Source organism: Sturnira hondurensis, unplaced genomic scaffold (assembly GCF_014824575.4).
Source record: "Sturnira hondurensis isolate 20B ecotype Veracruz unplaced genomic scaffold, ASM1482457v3 Scaffold0004474, whole genome shotgun sequence".
In the NCBI taxonomy this organism is placed as follows: domain Eukaryota; kingdom Metazoa; phylum Chordata; class Mammalia; order Chiroptera; family Phyllostomidae; genus Sturnira; species Sturnira hondurensis.
The window spans coordinates 4,080,447-4,089,924 of NW_028077105.1; the positions used below are offsets into that span (position 1 = coordinate 4,080,447).

Consider the following 9,478-nt stretch of genomic DNA (forward strand, 5'->3'; position numbering starts at 1 on the left):
AAGGTAGCAGCACTGTGCTTTTGCTTATATTTGAGTAGTTTGTTAACATTTTTGCATTATTTTTAAAATAAAAAGTTTCTGGCATTTTTAAATAGTTAGCATCATATGGCCATATAAAATCATTATTAAAACATCTTTACAATGATTATGAATACATATTCTCTAATACATAGTGATTGTAGTTGCTTTTTAATGCACATGAATTATTTTTCTAACTTGAAATTCATCTAAGATGATTCCAAACACTCTAAAAACTTAATGCATTTACTCCATTTAGTCTGTTAAACCAGCTATTTTACAGTCTAGTGCGCAAATGGATGTCTCGAATGTGTACAAATACAATGGGTTTTCAAGCTCATTCAATTTCTAACCATATACTCTGAATGAGTCTTGAGGTTTATATTATTTTATCTCAGACACTAATAAAATGGTTCTGACTGTGTCATTTTCAACAAAACCAAATAAAATCTTCACAAATTACATGGCTGTGATACTTTATCACTATAGACATATGGAACTAAGTACCAAATAACAGTAGAAAATATGAAAAAAATAAAAGGAGTCTAGAGCAGAGGCAAGAGATTTTGCTCCACTGATTATGTTCTGGACAAAGAAATGTGAAAGATGCAAATTGGCTGAGAAGCACTTTCATTTTATTTAATGGTAATAAAAGAGTTGGTATCGTATTAGAACAACTGCATGCAATGTCTCATTCCTTTCCACAGATCATGCTAATGAAAAGTGTATCCTGATCATAGTACTATATAGGACTACAGAGATAAAATGAACAAAACTGTGAGATGGAAAATTAGGGAAAAGGAGAAAGAGTTGCAAAAGCAGGGAACTCCCTTTTATCATCCACTCCTTCCCCGTTTCCTGCCTGAACTGAAGAGTGAGAAAGTTCTTTGCAGACTCCTCCATGAGTTTCAGAGACCTCCAGTCACTTCTATATTTTATAAATGAGTTGTCACTCTCAGAACAAAAAAATCACAAGAAAATGTTTGTATTCAAAGCACATTGTAGGGGGAGTTTTGACAGGCTCCCATGTGTCTCCTCTTTGCCAGTGAAAAACTGGTGGAAACCAGTTTGCCGTTTCTAGGCCTCTTGGTGTCCTATCTGCCATTCGAACAACCATTGGATGACCAGACCACAGCTAAAACAAGGACATATCATTTCCCTCCCCCATGTCCTCTAAGCAGCAGACAATTTGAATTATTATAGGATTTCAGTCCGTGTTTCTTAGGGTTTTAGCATACTTAGTCTCATAGTTTTACCTGAAATTTTTGTTGTTGGTGGTTTCTAGCATTCTTCCAAGGACCAGTTTAAATCTGTTGTCCAATGCAAACTGAAGCTGTGGAAGGCGGGAACTCCCTGAACATTTACATTGTCTGCATCTCAGCGCAGAAGCCATATATTGAAGACAATGTCTGGAAGCTTCTACTTTGTCACTGTTGGCCACCATGGTAATCCAGTTTTTGAAATTGATTTTTTGCCAGCTGGAAAAGCAGAATCCAAAGATGAATGTCGTCATCTGAGCCAGTTCATAGCTCACGCTACCCTCAACCTGGTAGATGATAGCGTGCGGCTGTCCAACAACATGTACTTGAAAATTGTGGACAAGTTCAATGAGTGGTTCATTTCAGCATTTGTACTCAAGCCATATGAGATTCATTATGCTTCATGACATAAGGCAAGAAGATGGAATAAAGAACTTCTTTAGTGATGTCTATGATTTATACATAAAGTTTGCAATGAATCCATTTTATGAACCCAACTCTCCTATGGGAAGAATCCAGCGCATTGGATGGAAAAGTCTAGTTTCTGGGGAAGAAACCCCTTTTAAGCTGAGTGCAGGAAAATTCAGAAATAATGTCGCCACAATGGGGTATACTCAGGAATGTGTGTGTTGTAAGTTACTTGCTTAAATAAATAGCCTGGAAAAGTTTTACTTGTAGTCTCAATTTATCTAAACCTAGTGAAATTACTTTTATAGTTAAAAATAGTACATTCAGTTTCTTAGAATTATCAATAGCTCAACATTTGCTTAGGAATAGTTATTTATGGGGAGCTCTTTATCCATAACCTTGAAATACCTTTATTTTAAAAATTGAAAATAAGCTTTTGACTTCTTCATTCAGATAGCTTGACCTTGATGTAACAGTCCTGAACCAAATGTCATTGTCAGGATTTGGAAGACAGACTTAAAACTAAAGTGTCTACAGTGGGGACTGAAGTTGACAGCAAGTACATGGGCTTACCTATTCATCAAGACATGTTATAAAAATGCATAGGCACTATGCATAGTATTATTCGAGAAGCTGAAGGAAACAGCTTTTGCAGTGCCCAGTGCCACATGCCTACCCCCTCTGAGACTGGGGACAGTGATCCTGCTGTCATTCTGGGATCCAGGATCCACACCTGTAAAATGAGAGGTTGAGCCGAACATGCCAGGCTGCATTCTTTTATTTCCTTTCCCTAAGACTGTATACTAATCACAGGTGTCCACCTATGTCCTGTGGGCCTCACACAGCTCAGGATGGGTATGAATGCCACCCAACACAAAATCATAAATTTACTTAAAACATTATGGGATTTTTTTTATTGTGTGTTACGATGTATTTAATGTGTGGCCCAAGACAACTCTTCTTCCAACATGGCTCAGAGACACCAAAAGATTAGACATTCCTGGAAATGAACTTGTTGATATCTGTGCTTTAAAAAAGTTGTAAGGTAATTTTAGAGTTGTAAACAAAGAAAAGTTTGTATTATATTAACATTTGCATACCTGGTTGTACACTGTGAAGGGGTGGGAGGCAGGAGTGGTCTCTTGTACTTTAACAAGGGTGGGATCTTACTGTGAATGAGTGAATGTCAATAGAAAAGCAAGTTAATATAACCACATATTTTCTATGCTAATCGTGAGCACTTGAATAATTTTGTTCCATTCTGAATAACGTGTGCAAGTAATTCTTAAGTTTGGTCTTATATCTTTGTGTGAAGTTACTACCATAATTTTTCTCATCTATTTTTTGACTTCTTAAATAAAGATAATTGTCCAAGAAAAAAATTATTGTCAAATGTTTCCCATTACATCAAGTCAAATCTGGTCGACATATAGAGTTGGGAGGGGCTTAGTAGACAACTAGTAAAAGCCTAGTTGTTTTGTAGATAACAAACCTGAAATCTGAAGAAATCAAGCAACCAGCTTACTTTCTGTAACTATACCATTAATGTATCTATAATGCACATCTGGCTTACAACCCCGTACTCTTTCATCTGTGCACCCTATTCTCACTCCACATTAGTCTCTGTTCTAACTGAGTAGAATTTGAGAGTTATAATTATCTTCAGATTAAGCAATTTCATCACATAATTTATTTAATTTTTGTATAGCAAGTAAAAAATTCCATAGCCAAAATCAAAAGGCAAAACAACTTAGAGAAATCATTGGTAACATGACAAAGTGCCTATTTCCTCAGTAAAGAGTTTTTTGAGTCAAAAAGACCAACAGCTCAGCAGCAAAATCGGCAAAAGGTTTAACTGAACCACCGTAAACGATCATTTTGGAGACACATCGGGGTAAAAGTGGTGCCACTCTATAGCTCAAATAATTGCTGAGAAGAACTGCCCTCGTTCATAGATGAGTCATTAAGCTCTTTTAAAAAATGAACAAGCATCAGATTGAAACAAAAACACTCTAAGAAAAATATAGGAAAATATATGACCAAAAAATACACAAATCCACAGAACAGACCTCAGATATATTGTCTTGAAGATGGTAAAGACTTTAAACAGTTCTCCTGGATAACAGGGAATTTAATGAAACTATGGCCTCCATAAATACTGAAAGGGATGGGGAGAATGGAAAGGAAAAATAAGACCATCACAAAAATAAAAGGCACATTTTGGAAGCAATAGAAAGGAGAACAGATAAAACAAAATCAAGGTCATGAAGGGCAAAAACTGAGAACTGTGGAGAGCAGGACCAATAAAATGGCATTGGTCTGGTCAATGAAAACAGCATAGTACTTGGATAAACCATAAAGTATACAAAACAAAGTGGTGTCGTCACTCATGTCAACCAAGATGGCTGCTAGTCAGCCAAGACACTGGTTCAAGGGGAAACTACCCAAGTCAGAGCAGATGCATCTGGCAAGGAGACACACCTAAGACACCTGCGCATGTGATCAGAATAGCCATGTCTGGAAAAAAAAATAGGCATGTCTGGAAAGTGGGACCACCCACAGTTAAGCTTCTGGAGAAAGTCCCCACTTGGCATCAAGGGTGCCAACACACTTATCAAAAGACCCAGAAGTGTGGAGTCCACCACTTTCAAGGTATAGCTGAGGCAGGCTCCAGACCACTGCTGAGACAGCTGAGCTCCACAAGCCAGAGCGCTGCTCTGTGCCATGCTGATCTCCCTGGGCATGAGCTGCCCGTGGTTCTGCCCTGCTGGACTGAGGAGTTTGTGTGCCCTGCTGCCCACCTGACTCCAGAGACCCTTCCTTGCAAGATGCTGTCAACTCCCTTGCCCACCTTGCCCAGACCTGCAGACTGAGACTCTGGGACTCAGGTTTGTTATTCCCCACTGATTGCTGTGTGTGTGTGTTATGTTTCTCTTAGTGTGTTAGAGTATGAGTAGGATATTAATATACATTGATGTTCTATTTTGAGTGAACCTGCATTCAACAAAAGCTGAGTGAATGGCATAGTTACTGTGTGTGACTCTTGTCTATTCCTTGGTGCCGGGCTGCTCAGCAGGCAGCTGGATGAACAGTTGCCCGGCTGACTTACAGGAAAGACTGTATCACAAACACACACTCATGACAAGAAAACTGAGCAAAACCAAAAGAGTTTAAAAGGACTAGAGAGAAAATAAAAGCTATAAGAGAAAGAGAAAATGACACATACACTTATTTGGCACCTTTGGAAAATAAAGAGATTATTATAGTCGTTACATTGTCCAGGAACAAAGAGACCACTTTAAACAAGGATGAATTTAGGAAATGTAGTCCCCTGAATACTTCTTAAAGAAACAAATTTCAGTCACTCAATAAAAGGAAGGAAAATCTGTGGCAAAAGGGATGGCAGTAAGTAGAGAATCTACCTGGGTGTAGAACTTAGATTGGACCACTGCGGTTATGGTGGTCACAGGTCAGCCAAGGACCTACCTGACTGACCAAGCTGATGTACAAGGTGCTATGACCCATCTAACTAGGAAAAGTGTTGTGAGAGAGGGTGAGGGGTCAAGGGTATGAACTGACAAGTGTTGTTTAAAATAAACAATTCATGTACAGTCTAAATAATACACTGTGTATACTATTTTACAGTGGAGAAACACCCGCTAGAAACCTGAAAATATGTATCCTTTAGAGAAAATAATGGAAAGGAAACAAAAGAAAAAGAATCAGATGAAATCTCACAATAAGACATGGCGTACTAAAAAGCTAAGTTTGAAACCAGATGGCAGTATAATTGGAAATAAAAGAAGCAACAGGCTTTATCTGGCAAATATAGACCAAAGGAAGGCAGGGTTGTGATAAGCAGTATCAGACAATGTTGTACACAAATCAGAAAGCACCAGATACGGCACAGGCACTTCCGAACGAGCCTACAGTCAACAGCACAGACCTAACACTCATTAGTGTATCAAATAATAGCAAAGTGTTCTTTAAAAAAAAACAATACACAGAAACACAAAAAAAATTAGAAAACTAAGTCATCTCTCTCAATGATAAATTAAATGAAAGAAAAGTAATGGTGATCCAACTTGGCCTAACCAATAAGGTAGGTGTATTTATTTAAATCAAATTCAATGTACTTTTCAAGTGCACATAAAACATTTTTGAAATTCACTAAATATTATGCCACAAAAAATAAGTTCCTAAAAGTAAAAATAATATAGATGATTTTATTACAATAAATAGGAAAATTAATCACAAAATTGGAAAGATTAAATACCATGCTATATATAAACATTAAATGTGTTCCTAATACAGTTTTTATGAAAGAGAAAACTATGCTGTTGATGGTTTCCTTTGCTCTGAAAAAAGTTTTTAGTTTGATGTAGTTTGATGTTTAGTTTTTAGTTTGTCCCACTTATTTATTTTTTTCTTTTGTTTCCCTTGTCTGAGGAGCTGTATCAGAAAAAATATTGCCATGAGCAATGTCTAAGATTTTAATGCCTATTCTCATCTAGGATTTTTATGGTTTCAAGTGTAACATTTAAGTTTTTAATCCATTTTGAATTTTCTCTCATGCGTGGTGTAAGAAGGTGGTCTAGTTTCATTTTTCTGCACGTATCTTTGCCATTTTCCCAATACCACTTATTGAATAAACTACCTTTAGCCTGTTATATGTGTTTGGTTCCTCTGTCCAATATGAATTAACTGTAAAGGTGTGGGTTTATTTCTGGGCTGTCTGTTCCATTAATCTATGTATCTGTTTTATACAAGTACTATGCTGTTTTCATTACTATGGACTTATAGTATAGTTTGATATTGGGCAGCATGATTCCTTCAACTTTGTTCTTTCTTCTCAAGATTGCTTTTGATATGTGGGTCTTTTGTGGTTTGTCAGTGAATCAGCAAACAACAAGTGCTGGCAAGGTTGTTGAAACAGAGGAAAGCCTTTGCACTGTTGGTGGGAATTCAGACTGGTGCAGCCCCTGTAGAAAGCAGTGTGAGGTTTCCTCAAAAAATTAAAAATGGAACTGCCTTATGATCCAGCAATTCCACTTCTGGAATTTATCCAAAGAAACCTGAAACACTAATTCAAAAGAATATGAGCACCCCTGTGTTCATTGCAGCGTTATTTACAATAGCCAAGATTTGGAAGTAGCCCAAGTGTCCATCAGTAGATGAGTGGATAAAACAACTATGGTCTATTTACATAATGGAATACTACTTGGCCATAAAAAAGAAAAAGAAAATTTTACCCTTTGTGAGCATGGATGGACCTGGAGAACATTATGCTGAGTGAAATAAGCCACTTAGAGAAAGACAAATACCATATGATCTCACTCATACATGTAGCCTAATGAAAAAATTGAACTATCAAGCAAAACAGAGACAGATTCATACATGGAGAGCAGGCTGACAGCTTGGGATGGGTTGTGGATGGATTGAACAAAAAATAAATAAAAAGAACTCGTGATCATGGACAACAGTGTGGTGATTGCAGGGGGCGGGTGGAAGTGGAAAAGAGTATAAGGGAGATAAATAGTTATGGAAAAAATACAATAAAAATAAACTATTGAAATCCAAAAAAATGAAAAAAGAAAAGAAAAACTGTAAATCGATAATACCAATCGATAGCATCTAAGCAGGAACAATGATTCAAATACCACATATCAGTGACAACAGGACATAGTTGTGCATCTTACATCTCTGGAGTCAAGACCTGTCTTGCTGTTGCTGGTGTCTATCTCATAAGAGCTGTGGGTGAATTTGGCTGTTGTTTCTGGCAGCTTGGGTGGATGACTACGATCCCTCCACATTTCCCTCAACAACAATTTCCCAACCATTTTGGAAGAAATGTAAGTTCTACTATTTGCTGACCTTATCAGAATTTACCTTCTAATAGGATAAAGACATGCCGTCATCAAAATGTAGGGAGTGGGCATTAGGTACAACTTAGAAGAAATTTCCAGGGACCACAGCAGAGCTTTGTTTTAGGAAGTGCTCCACCACCTCTCTGCTGGCACAGAAAACAGTGTTGGATGGAAAAACAGGACACGAATGCCTCAACAATGAATCAGAGAAGTTAGACATTGGACGTGAAGTGTCATGAACTGTTGCCAGACCCCCAGTCTTTCCCCTGGTCTCCAGTTTGTTTGTTCCCTGCTGTCCAGTTCCTGACGTGGTGATGGCAACAGCCCTCCAGGACAAGAGCCCAAACTGGCTCTCTGTTCTCTGCCTCCAGTTCTCCGCCCTGCTCAGATGTTACGCCCTCAGGCAAGCACTCTGTATCCTCTGACGGGACCCCAGAAACCGAGTGCCAGGCCTCAGGATTTGCAAGTCTCATCGGTTCCTGTGTCTCCACAGCTGAGCTCGACTCCACTGGTAGAATAGCCTGGTACTACTGTGATGTCCATATATCAAATTGTTTTCCAGAATTATGACTGGGAATGACAGTAACCTTGCATAAGAGTCCTAGCCAGACCTCCTCAGTGATCCAACTCCTCATTATTACGCAAGAATGTATTCACTAGAAGTCCTTTGGCAAGACATTATTCTGGGCTCCAGCAGAACAAAACGCTAGGAAGAAACTCACACTTGGCATGACACTCACACATCTAGGGGCTGAGGAAAAAGCCCAGAAAAAAGTATAAAAACTATTTGAGTTTTCAAGGCCTACGTGCTGATACTCAGGGATTGTACATTTTAAGGACCATATGATCTCACCTTTAACAGGAAGCTAAACAACAAAACAAACAAGCAAGCAAAATATAACCAAAGATACTGAAATAGAGAACAGGTGGGCAGTGACCAGAGGGGAGAGGAGAGGGAATTTCAGGGGAAATAGGGGAGGGATTTAGAGGAACATATATAAAGGATACATGGACAACAACTATGGGGGGTGGAAATGGGGGGAGGTGGGGAGCACGGGGGGGTGGGCTGGGATGGGAGTAAAAGACAGAAAACTATTGTACAACAATTAAATAAATTTTTTAAAAAGGAGTTATCAAATGCTATTGGCTTAATATACATTTTTATTCACTTTTAAAAAGTTGAAAGAAAAAGTAGGTTCTAAGAGCTGTAATTTTGATGGTAAACATTCCCACAGATGAACGAAACTGGGCATTTTGGTAGCAACGCAATCAGCATTTAATGACAAACTTCATTCCGGGAGGAGGCCCCAAAGCTCTATGAAGGACAGATAAGTACATATCAATAAAGCAATGGTAACTATTATTTTATTAATATAGGGAACATTAAAAACTATCACTTTATCTACTTATTTTATGTAGGGATTACTAATCTGATTTTTAGTGGGAAAAATTGATACAATGTCTTTATATGACAAGAAATGTCTGTTATAATCTTTTGAAGATTTGATTTATTCATTTTTAGAGAGAGGGGAAGGGAAGGAGACAGAGAGGGAAAGAGACACTGTTGCGTGAGAGAGAAAGTGTTACCTCTCACACGCTGCCAACTGGGGACCTGGCCCACAACCCAGGCTGTGCCCTGACTGGGAATCAAACCAGTGATCTTTCAGTTCAAGGGCCAGTACTCAATCCACTGAGTCACACCAGCCNTCTTTTGAAGATTTGATTTATTCATTTTTAGAGAGAGGGGAAGGGAAGGAGACAGAGAGGGAAAGAGACACTGTTGCGTGAGAGAGAAAGTGGTACCTCTCACACGCTGCCAACTGGGGACCTGGCCCACAACCCAGGCTGTGCCCTGACTGGGAATCAAACCAGTGATCTTTCAGTTCAAGGGCCAGTACTCAATCCACTGAGTCACACCAGCCAGGA

The 9,478-nt window shown here is 38.6% G+C and overlaps 1 pseudogene; it reads left to right on the forward strand.

Moving 5' to 3' along the window:
* Positions 1-1,366: 1,366 nt before the first annotated feature.
* Positions 1,367-1,848, forward strand: LOC118986794 (trafficking protein particle complex subunit 2-like; annotated as a pseudogene).
* Positions 1,849-9,478: the final 7,630 nt, after the last annotated feature.